Raw genomic sequence first — 20075 nt, 5'->3', positions numbered from 1 at the left:
AGTACTGCACATGGTTCGGTGTGTAAACATCAGCACCGGGCATACAAAGGTGGCCAAGCATGATTTTGGCCACACCAACCCCCTCATTCACCAACCCGCCCTTCACAAGTGCTCGATAACAGCACTTTCTCCAACAGCCTGTCCTGCATCCATGTGCACACTCACATAGGGACATTTGTAAATGATCTGCACCTTATGTACACCTGTTAACACAGTGTGGACAAACTCAGTATACTACAAAGACTGCATATCCGACCGTCATATATCCACCTTGATCAATTAACTGCCATCAAGTGTTTTATATGTACGTGATGTAACTGTCAGATTCTGTAGATTTTCACATACCTGACCTTTTCACGTATCTGCCGATACCTCAGCCTTCAATGAATCGATTATGCGACGTTGTGCTGTAATGTACATACAAACTTGTCAATGTCTGACACAAAAATACAATGTGTTTAAAGACAACCTATACTTCTGTAATGCACGTTGTAATGTGCCTCTGTGTACTGGGACACTACTCTTCAAATAAGAGAAACCAAATGAAAATTTCCATTTGGACAGCTCAATTCTCATATTACTAGCGGTCTGACTGGTTGCAGACAAGAGCCACTCTTTGTGCTTGGGCTACCAATGGCATCGTGACAAGTCCCCTAGTGTCATGAGCCAATTAACCTCAACCTTTATGTCAGATATCATTGCTTACAAATACAATTCACTGTTTCATGTTGTGTAAGAAAACACAGTGGCGTTTGTAAACACAATAGTAAGCCTTGCCTAGTCATGCGAATGCATTCGAAAGGTGTGAAATAATTTCAGTATACATACATACATGGTGATCATGGTATTGAAATAGTGTGTGTGCAAATTAACAAGTATAAAGGGCTCTGTGCATAGGGTTCACTTCAGTGTAGTTCACTTGAATATTGTATACAATAAAAACAGCACCGTGGACAGTGTGAACAACAGATGATGCTTAATAATGACAGCCATGCACAACTAAAAACATGGGCGGATAAAATATGAATATATAAGGTGTTTTACTTTGTTTTAGTGGGCTGATGCCATAGTGCAATACCTAGTGCACTAGACCTTTCAATTCAGAGGTCGCTGATTCTCAGAGGTGGGACAAAGTCATTGTTATGCAAGTCCAAGTCGAGTCGCAAGTCATCAAATTCATGACTCGAGTCTGACTCGAGTCCAAGTCACATGACTCGAGTCCACATCTCATAGGTGGGACAAAGTCATTGTTATGCAAGTCCAAGTCGAGTCGCAAGTCATCAAATTCATGACTCGAGTCTGACTCGAGTCCAAGTCACATGACTCGAGTCCACACCTCTGCTGATTCTATTCTGTCTCCTGGGGTGGCATATGAAACAATGTATACATTCCTTACATTTCCCCGCCTCTGTCCACCCAGCAATATAAATTGGTTCAGCACAGTCAGATGATGGGGATGACAGAGAGACATGCATTTGAGTATGAACTTCAAATACTTCTTTTGACAAAACAATTGTGACATGATGGCCTCCCACTGCTGAACAAAACAATTCAAATTGACATTACACTGCAATAGCAATGTTTTTCAATTCATATTGCGTATATTCATATTGAATAAACACACCTGCTCCTCAGTACACTGGTATCGATTGCACTGGTTACACATGCACACATTGATATCCAAACAATGAATATAACCATGTCCAATACTGGATTTTGTCCAATCTATGATGAAACAAGGTGATCGTTGGGAAACACTGCAAAAATTGGTGCTTATTCCTTAGAAACTGTGCTTCCACAAAATTATCAAATAACCAACATGACCTGAACAACGTGGGGAGGCCTCTATCCAGCAGTGCATTCATAAAGTGCTAGAAATCACGATTGATATTACATTCTTGTATGCAAATGTTACTTCGAGCAAACACAACTGTACGCACAAAATGGGGGGGGGGGGATGAGTGGGGGGAATGAGCACATTTAAAATAGATTCATGCGTTGAAAACAAAACGAGGTATGAGATGGACACATTCATGAGTGAATGATGAACCAGCTTAATATCCCTTGTGATGGGCATTCCACTCCATAGACACACAGTGCCCATTGCTCAGCACCAGCGTTTAAATATGGAACGGGCAGGCCGTCGAGAAGCAGTCACCGCCCCACAGCATCGTACGACGTGACATGTTTGCATTCCCTCACGCAGAACTGCGTCGGTTTTTTTCTAAGCAATCTAATCTTCACAAGGAGGGTGATTTCAACTCGTTTATTTTTTTGATCGTAGCTTGATAGTTATGGACCTTACAAAGTATTATTTTTGACAGCCATTGGTATAGCATTAAGGCATGCATAGGTAATGCTTGAATGCCTTTATTGGAAAAAAATGTGAGTGCACTATTAAGCCCTGGTGAGAAAAAACGTGTACTTTAGGTAATGGATGGTTAAACAGCACTGCAGATGGCATTAAGAGATAGACAACAAGGAAAAGCCACTGAGTAGGTCTGTATGTGCATTGTGTCTCAATACATTCCCAACACCTGTATCAGACCTCTGATCTTCACTCTTTACTGTGTGCAGGTTAACCCTTTCAAATAAAGCTTTAGGAATGCACAGAGCGCATTCAATTTTAAAACAAACGTGTTATCTTGTGCACCGCTTTGGAGTGCAAGGGTACCAAATCTGTTTTATGTTTTTCAAAGTAATACCGTATATTGCAATGTGACCTTCAGCAACGTCAAAAGTTTTACGTTGTTTATGCACTATAAAGTCATGACGATTATACGTAAAAGGATGCAACAGAATAAAAGTCACCGTTGCTCCCAGCTTAATTGGGCAGCGAGCATCACTGTTGGCTGCCCTGGCTCAGTGGTGGGAACTCCACATTTCCATGGTGGATGCCAGTCTTTCTTCACTATGACCATATTCAAGAAAATGTGCACACGTATATGCTTAAAATGTATACAACGTAAATGTTGGCATTCAAAAAAGTGTTCAGAGCAAGACACCAAGAATTCAAAATAACCCATGTAAGGATGTTAGTCTGGTACCACAAATTATTTACAAATATTAGTAATCAGTATCAGGCTTTGCCAGCTTTATCTCAGTTTCAACACCACACTTCCAAAACTTGTCCAAAAATATAATGTAATATATGCATACCATATTTGGAGTCAGTAGTCTTTAAATTGTACAGATGCAAACTTTTGTAGGTGTAAATAAAAAAACTAAAAAGTAAAAATATAATTGCACCAATTTGTAAGTCCAAAATTGGCAATTTATTTTTGGATTTTATAAGGTTAAACACGACTCGACCAGATATATACTATGTTGCAGCCCTCCAACCCTTCTAGAACATAATTGGAATTTATATTTAGTCATTCTCTCATGATCGGCTATACATACAAGGTGCAGAAATGTACCTGTGGCTATTAGAAGTCAGACCTGAGCCATGCTGGGCCATTTCTGTAACCGCTCGGCGTGACTCATTTCTTGTCCAATCGGTTGACTCCACGGGCTCGGACTTTCCCGACCTTCCCTCGAGAAGTAATAAAATAAGCTGTAAAGTAATATGCTTCAGTTAGCTCATGCTATCCTATCCCAAGCAATGTGCTATTTATGTCATTTCAGACTTTTTTAAATATGAAAACACAGCGCTTGAAATTGACCTAAGTGAGAGACGTCATCAACCGAGCTCAGCAAAGCCAGCTATGTGGATCAGTAAAATGAGCCCTCCTGGCCGGACTCGTGCTCTCTTGGCCAATGATTACAAATGCACACGTTATTTAGGCCACACATCATCATGACGTTGACACATTCTATGCTTCACTGCTAAATATCTCTAAAAGAGGCACTCAGGTCCAGTTTACTTACTTTTTATGTCATTTGGCAGCAATTGTATTTTTATGCTTTTATTTTAATCCATAAAATTAGCATACGTAAAATTACAGTTTTTATGAAAGTTTTGACTAGTTATTGTCTGTTCTTAGAGAAAAAATAGTTTATCACGAGGTTATGGCAACTGCTTGGTTACATTATTAATAAGAGCTCGCCTGGCCTCGTATGAGCGATGTAGCCCATTAAAATGAGACCACATGGTCTGGTCGGAGCTCCTTTGGCTGGTAAGGCTGCCAAAGGAATCTGTGCCGAGTAAAGGTTGCCACCTTTCCCACTGTAGACCAAACCCAGACATTTCTCAATCGCCCTATGTCTATCAAAACTGTGCAGTGTTTTTAATAAAGTTAATAATACTAGCACCAAGATCTCAGTGCAAATCACCTCCTGCCACCCGAACACAGATTGCAATTGCCGGATTGTCTGGCTTGGTTCACATACTGGGCCACATGCTCGACTGTGGACACCTTTGTCCAAAAGTCGATAAGAATACTTAAAATGTCTATGAATTGTAGTTGCCGTAATGTTATTGTCTGAGTTCTTTAATAAGCATTTCAAGTTAACAAGTAGCAATAATAATTTTGATTCAAGGAGACATAGCTACCAACATTATCACACATACCCTGTCATAGTTATGACAAAGTGAACATAATAACTTGTATGACGATGTAATGACTATGAAAATAGAGTTTTTTCACAAGAATTATAATAAAACTGTCGGAAATCACAGCTGCACCGTGGCACCTGAGGATATTAAAATACATTTTCAGAGTTAAAAGGAACGAGAACCCAGTTGTACTCAAGCCCTACTTTTGCATAATTTGTGTGATTTAGTTTGCATCGCCAGCTATTTATTGGCTGGCTTCTGTTGGCGGAAGTATTAAAGCTATTTGTCAGTGCTGCCTGCCAACATGCCTCACACAGAAACTACATTAACTTTGACCTATGCATTAAGAATATCAATCATAACTCTCATGTTTGTGCGTAAATTAACTATTTTTTATCCGCTCGTTAAAGCTTTTTGTTTACACTAAATTACGTAACATATTATTCATATTGTGAAATACATGTATTTTAGGTGATGAAGTTAATTTGTAAAACAATTTATAGGTTGAGAAGTATACTCATTTTTGCATAATTTCATAGAATGCAACATTTTTGTTGTACATTAGCATTCATATTTTGCTGAAGTTTTTTCTCAACAATGACAAAACAAATTCTGCATGTGCAGTTTTAGCAATTTATACACTTTCTTACAGGGATGTTCAACACAGACACATCTTTAAGGAAAGTAGTAATCTGGGTTTGGCTGCCTACAGATGATAAATAATTATCAGTCATCATAATTTATCATCTGTAGGTTTGCCATTGTGTGCACATGTCATAGAAAAATTAACCACCTGCTATAAATATCCAGCACAGTCATCATTTTTGCAGACGTTGCTATTTCTTTAAAATCCAATGCTCAGCATTACACGTTTTCACATAAATGTGATGAACTTTTGCTTTTGTTTCCACAGAGTAGTAATCATTTAATTCAACCCAGAAGGATTATTGGCTGATTTAATCAAGAAAAACCGTCTCCCATTTTGCCTAAACATCTCCTGCAAGTGTTAACGATACGCATATGATTTAGGCCACGTGCCATATATACACAGCATTTGAAACACGTGTTATGCTTATCTGCCAAATACAGTCGATATAATATTGCAATATTGTCCGGTGTTTTGTATTGTTATGCTGGAAATATAATCCTTAGTTTTTTCAAATGTAAAAAAAATGTGAAATGTCACCAATTATTCATTCCTAAAAAAGCGACTACTGTTTACTTATTTTATGAATATAATCTGCTGCTATTTTTGACATGTATAGCACAACCAATTATACGTAGCAACATTTCGAAATTAGTTACAGGAATTGAATTCTAAGCTTTTTTTAGATGTTAGAATTGATCAGTTTATTGCATATTTATGTCTTTTCATGCACAGATGTAACTACCAAGACTAACACGCCGAATAAAAATAAAAAAAACTTTCAATCTTTTCCAATATGTCGCCATTCAAATTCTGACTTTTCAGTTTAACTTCATAGCTCAAGTTTCGGACTTTTGTGAGATTGAGGTGTGTGCTTTAATTGTAACAACGTGAACAGAATCCCGAAATGAATGAAATAAAACTAGTGCAATACACGTCACCGGGAACATAACACGGTGAAAGCAAGTTTTAGTTTCAATCACGTAAATATATACAAGGATGGAGTGTTTACCTCTGATATTGACCTCGTGTCTCAAATTACGTAATTTTCTGTCTTTCGATCACGATATTTTTGGAGGCAATTCGTGTAACAGCTTGTTATGTGAGAGAATACAATGCTCTTCTCTACCCCCCCCCCCCCGCCCAATAAGCAGCTAGATGTAATTTCATATTTGTTAAAATAAAACATTCAGATAATAACAGACACTGCCATAGCATGAAATAAATACTCAATAATTTTCCTCTTTATGTATAAAGGGAACGCTGCATCATGCAAAAGTAAATAACATTGCGGTATTCTTTTGTAATAACTTCTTGAAAATTGAAACATCTTTTAAGCACGTAAAAACAAAGCATATATTACCTCATGTAATCTTGTATAGTATTGTAGGGGTGTCAGGGGAAGCATTCCCACCAATAGGTGGGTTAGTGGGAGGGGTGATCGAGGAGATATAAGGAGAGAACGGACGGGAAGAAGGGGCCTTTGGCGGGAACGATATTGGGACGGCTGGGGACAGGTGTGGATGGAAGAAAAGGAATAAAGGACGAGACCCCTGCAATCTTGTGTCGGCTCCCCTTTACATCTGGTGGCAGCGGTGGGATCCAATGGCTACAAAGAAGAATCCCCGCGGAAAAGAGCCAAGGGAAGAGGAAGCAGGGGCCGGGGATCCTTCCCATCCCGGGCAACAAGGGGGCCTGCTATCAGAAGCAGCAGCAGGGGGCCCGGATCGCCTGGAGGACCCCATGGAGGACCGCATGGCCCGCGTAGAGAGGGCACTCTAGGAGCTATTGCAGAGGCTCCCTATGGGGGGCCTGCCAGCACCGGGACCCCCACCCCCACGCGTACTACGGGAGAAGAGGCCACGGGACCCGGAGGCCGACCAGCCGGCCGGGCAGGAGCTGCAACCAACCTCGTCACGCCAGCCGCCGCCGCTCCCGCCAAAACCCCCAGGGCTAAACACCTAACACGGAGAGCAGGTGGCCGGACGGCCGCGTCGGCTGGGGCCCGTCGACAAGTTCGTGGCTGAGGAAGAAGATTGGGAGGGGTTTGTCCGCCGATTCGAGGCTGCCTTCCATGCTCTCGAGTGGACAGACGAAGAGGCACTACGAGCGCTGCCATCCGTTCTGGGCAAAGAAGCCCTCTTCTTTTACACCTCCCTTCCCTCGCACAGCAAGTCCACGCTACAGGCGGCCTACGAGGCTTTGGGGGAGATCTATTGCCCGGCGGAAGGAGCCTTTAAACGGTTCCAGGATCGCCAGCGAGGGGCTAAAGAATCCCCTTCAGCCTACAGGGGTGCGCTGCTCGTGTTGGCGAGGAGAGCTTTCCCTCGCCTGGCTGAAGAAGCGCTCGAGGACCTCGTGGTCGAGCACCTCATCGCCTACGCTTGCCGCGCCGGCGTTGTAATGCCCGTGGTGACGCCGAGGGAACGCACCTCGCTGTGGGCTGCCCGGACCATCCAAGCCCACGAGCAGGTCATGGGCCGGGCGCCACCCGTGGGCCCGGTGGCTGGCGCGGCGGGGGGGAACAGCCGAGCCGTTGCCGCGGCGCTACTGGCTCCAGCGACACCAACCGCCGAACCTGCACCGTCGCCACAGGCTGCCTGTGGGGCAGCTGGGAACGGACCCCCGACGTCTGAGACGGAGCCATCGCTGCGGGAGGTGTACGCGGCGATCCGGGGACTGGCGGAGCAGAGGGACCAGGGGCGCGACCAGCCGCCGCGTCGCTGGCAGCCGCCTCTACAACATCGCGCCGAGCCCCCCCGACGGAACGCCCCGTGGGTCTGCCACCGTGATGGTCGAGAGGGGCATGTGGCGAGGGGGTGCCGCATGGAGCCGGAGGCCGCCAACGTCACCTGGAACCCGCCGCGGCCAAACGCCGACAGGATCCAGGCGAGTGACGCCGTCCCGCCCGGCCTCTCGGTCGGGCCGGGAAATTACAATTCCGACGCCGCGAACTTACCAGGAGTCTCCTCGGGGTGGGCACCGTCGGTTTCGTTCCCCGGTCCCCATTGTCCGGGTCGGGGGAAGGGGATCGCGCCGGGGATAGCGCCGGGGCCGGTGATTGCGTCGCGACCAGAAGTGGCGTCGCGTCCCGGAGTGGTGTCGCGAACGGACGTGACGTTGCATCCGGAAGTGACGTCGCGGCCGAAAGTGGTGTCGCGGATCGCGCCGGGAATTGCGCCGGGGCCGTGGACCGCGCCGGGAATTGCGCCGAGGCCTGGGACCGCGCCGGGGATCGCGCCGAGGCCGGGGACCGCGCCGGGAATCGCGCCGAGGCCGGGAGGGACGTCGCGGGCGGAAGTGACGTCGCGGGCGGAGGTGACGTCGCGGGCGGAGGTAACGTCGCGGGCGGAGGTGACGTCGCGGGCGGAGGTGACGTCGCGGGCGGAGGTGACGTCGCGGGCGGAAGTGACGTCGCGGCCGGGGGTGATGTCACGGCCGGCGGTGACGTCGCGGCCGGGCGTGGCGTCGCGGGCGGGCGTGGTTTCGCGGGCGGGCGTGACGTCGCCGGCGGGCGTGACGTCACCAGTTACCTGCAACGCCGGCGAGTTGCCAGGGGCAACGGCCCGGGGGCGGAGGCAGCCCACAAGATTGACATTGCGCCCTGGAGCAGTTCCACGGCCCGCCTCGCCACCGCTTTGCGGCAGAGCGAGACGGAACCAGAGGGAACACGCCCCCGTGACAAAGGAAAGGGAGGGGAGAAGGGAGGGGCTCACGGGAAGGCCCACCCCCCAGTCCCCACCGCCCCCTACAATGGGGGGGGGCCCCCCCACACCACAAGGGGGGCCCATCCTACGTCACCAAGGGGGGGCAATTTGCACCACATAGAGAACCCAGCCCGCAACCCGGGGGTAAGCCCACACTATGTAACAAGGGCGCGTTCACCCTGCTGCGACGCACTCAAAAGGGAGGAACCCCATCTTCGGTCCATTCACATCCATCCCCCATCATTTCACCATGCACCACAGGATAACGAGACGCCGCCTGGTCAGTGGCCGGACTCAGCCACACAATGGAGGAAGCTGGCAAGGCGGGTGGTAGCGGCCACGTCAGGAACCTCGGTCTTGGTCGGTAAAATCGCGGGAGTGTCGACACGTATCTTGGTGGATACGGGGGCATCAGCCACGATCATCTCGAGCACCATGCACGAGATGCTGCCGGATAAAATCCGACCTTTAGTCCCCGTCAAGACAACGTTCATTGCAGCAAATGGAGGCAGCATGGGCTTCCTGGGCCAGGTTGAAGCCCCGATACAGATTGGGCAGCTTTCGGTAGCAGGACCCATCCTTGTCTCCACAACGTTGCCCGTACCCTGCCTGTTGGGGACGGACTTTCTGAGGCGGATGCCAATGAAAATCGATCTGGCCAATGGGCGGGTGGAAGTCCAGGGAACGCATCTCCATTTCCTAAAGGCGGAGGGGGCCAGCCGGGGTGTACCCTACGTGCAGGCTCTGGTCAGTAAGTCTGTCTCCATTCCCCCGGCAGCCCAGATGCTGATTCCGCTGCAATATCGGTCCCCCCTCGTGACAGCCCGACCAGACTCACCCATCCTGGTGTCTCCGGCGTCAGCTGCCATGGATCGCCATGCGCTGGTGGGAGCCGAAACTATTGTACAGAGGAACCAGCATCTGTTCATTCAGGTGCTGAACACCTCCAATAGAACAGCGACGGTGCAGGAGGGAACAGTTCTGGCCCACGTTAGTCCCTTGTCACTAGGAGCCCCAGGGACAGAGCCCGAGCTTGTAGGCTGCATCAGCCAGTCCGAGGACAGAGGGGCCGAATCGTGGATGGACCAGCTGGCGAGGCCTGAGCCGGGATTGCCGCCCGACCAGAAACAGCAGCTGCACTCGTTATTGCAGGAGTTCTCGGACGTGTTCAGCCGGGGACCGTTCGACCTAGGGCGCACAAATCTGTCGCAGCACCACATCAACACAGGAGATGCCGCACCCCTGCGCCAAAACACATATAGAATGAGCCCAATAGAAAAAGGGCACATTCAACAAGCGGTGCAGGAGATGCTGCGGGCCGACATAATTTCTCCATCCTCGAGTCCCTGGGGGGCACCGGTGGTCCTAGTCAAGAAGTCAGATGGGTCACTGAGATTCTGTGTGGACTTCCGACGCCTCAATGCCGTCACGCTGGCCGACGCATATCCCCTACCACGTATCGACGACTCATTGGATGCACTGGCGGGAGCAAAATTTTTCAGTACGCTGGATTTATTGTCCGGGTTCTGGCAGGTCCCACTAGACACAGACTCCCGGCCTAAAACAGCGTTCCGGACACCACAGGGCCTGTTCGAGTTCAACTGCCTGCCTATGGGCCTCCAGACTGCGCCGGCGACGTTCCAACGCATAATGGAGTTGGCCTTAGCAGGCCTCCAATGGGAAACGTGCCTCATCTACCTGGATGACGTCATTGTTTTCAGCCGATCATTCGAGGAACACATTGACCGATTACGTCAGGTATTCCTGCGGTTCCAGAATGCGAACTTGAAGCTCCAGCCGTCGAAGTGCCACCTTATTTAGTCGTCGGTACGCTACTTGGGCCACGTCATCAGTGAGTCTGGAGTGGCTACAGACCCGGAAAAGACGGCCTGCGTGAGGGCCTGGGCTGTTCCCACAACGGTTCCAGAGGTACGCCGGTTTGTGGGTTTCGTTTCTTACTACCGCCGGTTTGTGCCCAACTTCGCAACCATTGCCAAGCCCTTGCACGTGTTGACGGCGAAGAACCAGAGGTTTTATTGGGGCCCTCTGGAGGAAGAGGCATTCCAGCAGCTGCGCTCACGTCTGACAGATGCACCACCATTGGCCTTTCCGGATTTTGGCCTCCCCTTTATCCTGGACACGGACGCCAGCGATGTGGGCATCGGCAGTGTTTTGTCGCAAGTCCAGCAGGGTCGGGAGGTGGTTATTGCCTATGGTAGTCACGTGCTTTCATCAGCGGAGCAGCGCTACTGCGTCACACGTAGGGAACTCCTGGCAGTCGTTCACTTCGTGCAGCAATTCCGACCCTACCTGTATGGTCGCAAATTTACGGTCCGCACTGACCACGCGGCCTTGCAGTATTCGCTCCGCATCGACCAGCCTTCGGGCCAGCTGGCCAGATGGATAGAGCGCCTGCAGGAGTACAGGTACCAAGTAGTGCATCGCAAAGGGACCAGACATACCAACGCAGACGCATTGTCCCGACTGGTGCCCCAGGGCCCTTGTGCATGCACCACAGGCGGGGCACGCTGCAAGGAGGCGAGGCCGGAGGGGACGGTCATCGCTCCCGTATGCACGGCGGAGGGCGCACAGGGTGAGGTCCAGCTGACCGACCACGACGTGGGGCTGACCTTGGACGATTGGAGACGGCTACAGCTGGAGGAAGCCCCACTGCGAACGCTACGCGCCTCAGCAGAGGCAGGGGGGAGGAGTACATCGTATGGGAAGACCTCCTCATGCGATGGGACCCGACAGGGCGCCGGCGATGCCTGGTAGTTCCGGAGTCGCTGCGTCAACAATTGGTTATGGACGTACACGGCCGCCAGCTGCTGCACCTGGCGGGGCGGAAGACACTGTACACATTACAGGGTCGGTACTTTTGGCCAGGTATGACCGCTGACGTGCATCGATGGGTCGCTACCTGCATCGAATGTGCGCGGCGAAAGCCGCCACCCCGGGTAAGCCGGGCGCCCCTACAGCCCATCACGGTGACCAGGGTCAACGAATTGGTTGCGTTGGACATCCTGGGAACACTGCCGGTCACGCCACGGGGAAATAAATACCTGTTGGTCGGAGTCGAGTACTGCACGAGGTGGCCGATGGCGTGGGCCCTCCTGGACCAAACGGCACAGACCATCGCCGATGCCTTCGTGGGAGGCTATGTCCTTGATAAGGGGGCACCGGAGCGGTTGCTCACGGATCAGGGCAGGAATTTCTTCTCACAGCTATTGAAGGACGTCTGCTCTATCCTGGGCAATAAAAAGGTCCGAACATCTCCGTATCATCCCCAGACCGATGGGATGGTAGAGCGGCTTAACCGCACCATAGCGGCCATGCTGTCCCAAGTGGTGGACGAAAACCATTCCGACTGGGACCTCCACATTCCATCGGTCTTAGCGGCGTACAGGGTGGCCCCACACGCGGCGACGGGGTTCTCGCCATTTTTCCTGATGTACGGACGGGATCCCGTTCCGCCTATTGAGGTGCAACTGACGGACATTCCCGCAAGAGCCGACGCATGGCCGAAGGCACTAAAGACCTCCCTCATTTATTTGAGAGAGGCCCGCCAAGCAGCCGAGGCCGCATCGGCCACGAGCCAAGAGAGTAATGTACGGATACGGGAGAGGACCGTGACAGCCAAGCCCTTTAAAGTCGGGGACCAGGCATGGCTACACTGTCCTCAGGTGCCGGTTGGCCTCTCACCAAAGCTGCACCGACCCTGGAAAGGGCCGGTCGAGGTCATTAAAGCACTCCGACCGCAGTGCGTCCAGGTCCAACTGGGTAAGCGACGATGGTTTGTACACCCCACCCGCCTTAAGCCATACATCTCTCCACTGTCATCTTCACCAACATCACCACCAACATCACTGCCAACATCATCATCATCCCTACCCAGGCCAAGGTCGCCGACCACCACGCGCCGACCGGCAGGGGGTTCGGTGCCCTGTGTTCCCTTGTCACCTACAGCACCCCATGTGAGGCCTGACGGAGCGGCGGCACGAGCGGGGGCCGGAGAGACAGCGGCGCCAGGCAAGGCGACACCGGCACCACCGAACCAGAGACCGCGACGAGAGGGCCTTCGAAGGAGGGGGCCGCCACGGTCATCTGCTGCCTGTGGATGTCCGCGCTGTTACGGGATGCTGGCTGGAGACCTGGGCAGGCCGCGCAATTGATTTCGTTGTGTTATATTGCATTGTATGGTTGTGGGGGGGGTAAGGGCTGTCGTCACTGTCAGTGGTGGGAGGCATGGGGAGACTTAAATGGTCCATGGGGGAGGCAGAACCGAGGACGGTTATTTTTTCTCTGGGGGGGGGGGGTGATGTAGGGGTGTCAGGGGAAGGATTCCCACCAATAGGTGGGTTAGTGGGAGGGGTGATCGAGGAGATATAAGGAGAGAACGGACGGGAAGAAGGGGCCTTTGGCGGGAACGATATTGGGACGGCTGGGGACAGGTGTGGATGGAAGAAAAGGAATAAAGGACGAGACCCCTGCAATCTTGTGTCGGCTCCCCTTTACAGTATTACTCATTCAACAGGATTGCTACTGCACAGTGGTTTTGTTGGGCCAAAATATAATGCACACAAAGACTTCATCTTTATTAGTCGGTTTGACAATCCATCCTCTTAACATTAGAAATTCATTTTTGCAATACATTGCTTTTTGTACAATGAAAACCCGTTTGAATGCAGGGAAAATTAAACTATAAGCCCTGTAATTACTCTTTGGTTCTTTCGGTAAAGTCACGTAGAAATAAATAAAATAAAATAATAATAAAATACGACGTTTCGATTGCAACACAAGCAGTCGTCATCAGGTAAGAATTAATGAGAAAACAAACCTAGTAAACTTAAAAATATAATGCAATACAACACAGAGAGTCGGACAACAAAACAGTCAACACCCCACCTGGTTGATTACGTTCTTCCAAAGATTGCTAAATATGAGAGAGAGACAAAACATAGACACGGAGACACACAGACAGACACACAAGCAGAGAGAGACTCACACAGAGACAAACAGAGAGACACACACAGAAAGACAAGGTCTCTGTGTCGAGGCCTTAAATAGAGAGGGGGGGGGCAGAGGGGGAATTGTGTGGAATTCCTGCCCATAGGGGACAGACGAGCTGGACACTGGACTTATAAACAAACAAGCACGGAGTGTTGTGTGGAATTATTTCCCATAGCGGCCGGAGGAGAGAATTGACTTATAAACAAGCACGGTAGAAAGCAAATTTAGTAAAATTAGGAAGTGTAATGCAATGCAACACAGAGAGTCGGTGAGCACACAGTTAACACATAGCCTGGTTGATTACATTCTTCCAAAGATTGCTAAAATAGAAGTTGACCAGGAGAAAAATATACAGTATTTCAAAACTTATCTTAAAAACATAACATATAAATACACAAGTACTAAGCTATTGCGGAAGCCCGGCGTTCCGTTTGTCTGTCCATTTGTCCATCAACAAAATTATAAGAGGATTGAAGAAGTCCTGAATCCAAAAATAATATAAAGTGGCTTGTAAATTGTTGATCTAAAAGGTTTCCTAAAATTGTCGACCTCCCCCCCTCCCCTCAGCAGTTCTCCTGCTGAAAGAACCAAAGAGTATGGATTCCTGCAGTCACGAAAGCTTCAAATAAAAACATGTATAGATGTTGCTTGAAATGTGTGACAAAAACATTTCAGGGAGGATACTATGTCATGAACAAAATAAGTTTATTGGCATCAGTACAGTATTGATTATAGTATACTCACAAATAAAAATGTCAGTTTTGTGCAACCTTTTAACATTTCATAAAACAGTTTACTGCTCAACAGTACTGTATATTGTATATGAATGTTATGATAAAATCGTGTATACACACTTGCAGTTAAAACAAACTTAAACGTGGTATTGCCTTATTATTCCTGCTTCAAGGAGGTTGTTTCTTTTCACAATTTAAAATTGAATTCATTAATTCCACATGGTACGTGTAAATGTCAAATTAAAATAACTGCACGGACCTATTACACTGAGGGTAACTTTAGAAGTTGCATGTACTGACACAGCAGTCAATCTGGAGGGTAGGAAAGTTGATACGACTGGCGTTACAAAAAATGGGGTTGTAGCATTTGCAACCAGGGTCATGTAAGGCCTTAACGACTTACACATTTCTTTGAGTAGAGTGTATAACATTACGGGAAAAATGCAATGACAAAAAAACGACTTCAGTTTAGCTACCAAATATGCTCCTAAAACATTTATGTCATTCCTTTTTTGACACCAAGGTATCACTCATGTCACACTTTAGAGTTATATCGCCCAAAAAAATCTCTATGCGTGCAACTGCGTGTCGGTAAAATACTACAAACTGTCAAGCCAGTCCATTAAGGTGGCATCCATTAGTTAGTGGATATGACCGTACGAAGAAATGTATGCACGGAAACGGACAAAGGAAGGTAAGCAGGTGCACACACACAAAAGCAGCGCTGCAAAGAAGTAGCGAGTGAACAATGTCGCCATCTTTGGCGAGTCAAGCCACTGCACACTGAGTCTGGGTTGAAGATGTATCGGGGATACCCACACTTTTATCTTATTACAGTAAAATTTTCCATGTTGTGAATTCTCCAAGATTATGAAATGCACTTTGTTCGCTGTATTTTAAAAGCAAAGTTGCGGAAGCTTCTTATAATCCGGTAGGTGTGTGTGTGTGTTACCAGATATGTGTACCTTTATACTGGTAGGAACGAAGTGGACCAGCCTACAATAGATTATATCGTCCGCCCGTCCGTCCGACCGTCCGTCCGACCGTGTAGCAACATCGCCCCCTACTGCAAACACTTGGCATGACCCTACAAAAACCTTTAGACTCAGTGACGCTTTCCTGGCTAAACAAGTGTAACATTCCCTTATTATTCCCTCAGATAGCTTTTAATTAAAACATTTAAATTAATGAGGCTTTCCTGGCTAAACAAGTGTAACATTCCCGTATAATTCCCTGAGATAGCTTTTAATTAAAACTTTTAAATTCAAAATTTACTCACAGCACCCTAAAGCCTACAGCTAGGCCTAAAACCTTGAACTACGCCTATCACTCTCCCTTCGTATCGTACCCCCGCGTGTGTGCAAGGGAGTTAATGTTTAACAATTTTACATTCCCTGATGCTTTTAAATAGAAACATTTAAATTTAAAGCTTTTACATGAATAATAAAAACATTTAATTTTAAAATTAACTCACGGCGGCCTAAAGCCTACAGCTAGGCCTAAAGCCTAGAACTAGGCCTCAACCTCTCCCTTCGTATTGTACCCCCGCATGTGTGAAAGGGAGTTAATGTTTTACAATGTTACATTCCCTGATGTTTTTAAATAGAAACATTTACATTTAAAGCTTTTACATAAATAATTAAAACATTTAAATTACAAATTAACACACAGCGGCCTAACGCCTACAGCTAGGCCTAAAGCCTAGAATTAGGCCTCACGCCCCCTACTGCAAACACTTGGCAGGACCCTACAAAAACCTTTAGACTCAGTGGGGCTTTCCTGGCTAAACAAGTGCAATAATACATTATGTTTATATTCTTTGGTTATTCGTTCCAACCAGCCCACCCCGCAGGGTCCTGTTTACCACTGTGCACAGTATTGAACTCATACAATGTAAATAAGCTGCGTGTGTATTGGAAATGTACATATATTTATTTTTAACAATATACTGTACACATGATTTACTCGTTTCCAGGATTAATGTTTGTGCATTGTTTATGGGGACAAGTGAAAAACTTGGCACAGAGAGCATACTGTTTTTTATGGAAATGTTAGTATTTACACAAGCCATCTAAACAGCACAGGTGTATGAAGCACTAATAATGACACTTTTTCAGGAGAACTGAAATAATTGTTAGAACTGGATAAACATTTTTTTTATTACTTCTACTTTTTATTCAGGACCACCCAGACAATACCAAACAACTATATTTTAAGATGGATATAAATTTGGAGAGAATAAATAAAAACAGTTAAAAAACCAACACATTCAAATGTTATAACATTTTCCTAAATATGAGAATAGGTTTTCCCCTTTTATCTGGAAACAAAGCAGGTGTTAAGATGTTACAACACCAAACTGAAACCTTTTACAAGGAATCATGTCTGCATTAACCACAATACTTGTGGTCAGAATGCAAATTAAAAAACACTCTAATAATATATGTATTGTCTTTGAAACTGGTTGGTCCACACCAGAGACAGCTTCTTTGAAGCCTCGTCTCAAAACGGTGTTAGACCAGAGGACGCCAAAAGGCAAACAGCGCAAAGACAAGCACTATCAGAGTAATGATAGCACGGGGTGAGCAGCTACATCATGGGACCTCCTTTGCCAGTACCAAAATATGAGAATAGGTTTTCCCCTTTTTTCTGGCAACAAAACAGGTGTTAAGATGTTAAAACACCAAACTGAAACCTTTTACAAGGAATCATGTCTGCATTAACCACAATACGTGTGGTCAGAATGCAAACAAACAAAACATACTCTGATAATATTTATACAGGAAAGCCTTTCTGAGTCTCGAGGATTCCCTTTGAATAGTACTTTGCTGGGTACGTGTATTTATAACGTATAAGTCCATCCTACGGATGCCACCTGGCAAAGTGCTGCATATACAATGGTCAGATTTGTCGGACGGACGATAGCAAGCACGCTCAAACTCACACTTGTGACCATATTCTAACTCGAGTCATCTTTTGTATGGCCAATTAAGCGCAACTGTTAGGAATTTCGACTTGTATTGTCAGAGCAAGGCCCAGGTCTTGGGAGTCCATCAGAGGGGGTAAACCTTTCCCTGAAGCAAAAGAGGATCCTATATATATATTTTACTAATGGAGATCAGAAGGACGTGAACCCTCATTAAAACATTGTCTAGGGTCAGTGGGATCCAAAGAATGGTGTTTTCGAAGGCGACATTAAAACCACTCCAGTTCGTCTTTTGCAATTGTTCCATTGCGGGACTACCTTCGACAAAATCATTTGGGGCTTCGATGCAGATGGTGGTCAACATGGGCCTATGTTTATTGTTTTGTGAAGTTGGCTGAGTCTGGTTTGTAATCCCTTCTCCATCTTTTGGAAGGTCACGTAATGTTCGACATCAAAGAGGAGGTGGTGGTCCAGTCCATCGATCCTTTGGCCGCACTCTTGATGACCACACAGCCCCCCCTGTGTGCGTTAGCTATTAACATCGCTGAAATATATACTCTTTGGTACTTTCGGTAAAGTCACGTAGGTAGAAAAAATTATAGATCACGACGTTTCGATCGCAACACAAGCAATCGTCTTCAGGTGAGACAACCCCCTGCTTCAGCAGTTTTCTTGCTGTGGTTGTCTCAGCTGATGACGATTGCTTGTGTTGCGATCAAAACGTCGTGATCTATTATTTTTCTACCTACGTGACTTTAGCGAAAGAAACAAATAGTATGGATTCCTGCAGTCACGAAAGCTTCAAATCAAGATTGAATCGCTGAAATATATATAGTGGGACGTTGCATGCTGGGTGCCCAATGTACTCTGGGTGGTGGTGGCTCTCTCTCTCTGTGTTCTGTTGGTGGAAGGTTGGTGAGAATGGTGATGTTCCTTCAGGCCATACTTTGAGTGGTAGTGGCTTGCTAGCAGCTTGTAGCCATGTGCATGGTAACAGCATGTTTGTTCCTCACTGAAAACATGTATTTCTTGGAGTGCAAGGACGTCGATGTTGTTCATCTTCAGTATATCTTGATGAAATGCTCACACTTTGTTGAGTTGACGAATCCATACACCAGGACAATATTATTGCAAGTTTGGCACTGAGAAGTACCTTTTGATGGCTTAAAAAAAACCTCTCTTTGAACCAGGAGGTTGATGATGAATGTTCAGTTGCAGTTTTTATGACATTTGTTGTGGTTTTACATGCAACTGGGTAGGCGTCGAGAAGACGCATCTTTCACCACGTAAATGTAACATCACATAATAATACATGATAATGTAATACCAAGCAGTATGACTATAAAAGACGGATCTAACGATAGCTTTGTGTATTTTTTTAAAGCATTTCATTCTCGTATAATCTTGATAAACCCTTGTACTGTGCACAACGTACAGAGTGACAGGAAAAATGACGCAAGAATGCCTCTGTTAAAACATTCTGAAATTGCTCTCGAAAAAGTGCCTGAACAATAGGTTGCTTTAAAAGTGTGTGTGCGTGCACAGGAAGTCAGCGCTACTCAACCATGCACGTGTGAGCAATTCAAGCTTGGGACACGAAATAAACTGAATCCTGATTGTTTTGTTGTTGCCAAAATCAGTTCGTGGGATTTAGCAGTGATTGCCACCAAATGTTGGATTAGCAGTATATGCTGATTACATCAAGTCTTGGCACAGCCACGAAGTCGTTTAACAGCTTTACTGATTTGCCTGTTATGTTTTCAATGTTATTTCCCACCACCCTCCAACACCCTCCCCCACTGGATTGGTTTATTTTAATTGGAAGCTGCGGCAGGATTGTGTTATTATAGAGCGACTATGAGCGCAGGTGTCTTTAGCCAAGCATACGTGAAATTGATAAGCCCAAGTGTTAATTGATCCACAAATGTGTTCGCTGGTTCAGCTGCCAAACGCTGCTTGGTAAAAGCCACTGCCAGCGTGAATGCGTTTTTTTCAGACCAGTTGTGCCTCAGGCTTCTGAACAGCCGTCTTTATTTTGACTAAGTGCAGCTCTGACGAATATCATGTACGAAGAGATAAGCTGTGTAGGGAATGGAATATGCACTACACTATTCAGAAATGTACATAAGCTGCAGATGATTTGGGTGCGTTAATATGATAAGCTTTCGCTTGATAGTTTATGTACCCAATTACAATCACCAAGACAGATGTGGCCAAAATTATTCATTCCCATGACAACAGTGCCTAACCCCAACATTATAGAACGAGAAACAAGTCTATTATAGAGTGTGTATATTTAAACACAGAAGACAACAACATGAGGATGCTCAAAATGTATCCAATGCAGGGCACTGCTTAAGACCTGTCAACAATGTACTCTGTATATTTCTTTAATTAGACACAGCACAGCTGTCCTGGTGCATGCACACACTGTTATGGAAAAGCAATTTGGTTTCATGGTCATCTTCAGGATCCCGGGCCATTCAAGGGCAGCTTTGTGAAGCCACTCCATCAACATTATTCATTTCCTTTCCTGCAACTCTGGACTCTACTG

The sequence above is a fragment of the Lampetra fluviatilis genome, chromosome 9, assembly GCF_964198595.1.
Source record: "Lampetra fluviatilis chromosome 9, kcLamFluv1.1, whole genome shotgun sequence".
NCBI lineage: Eukaryota > Metazoa > Chordata > Hyperoartia > Petromyzontiformes > Petromyzontidae > Lampetra > Lampetra fluviatilis.
The sequence above is the reverse complement of the archived record's forward strand: the minus strand, read 5'-3'. Positions refer to the sequence as shown.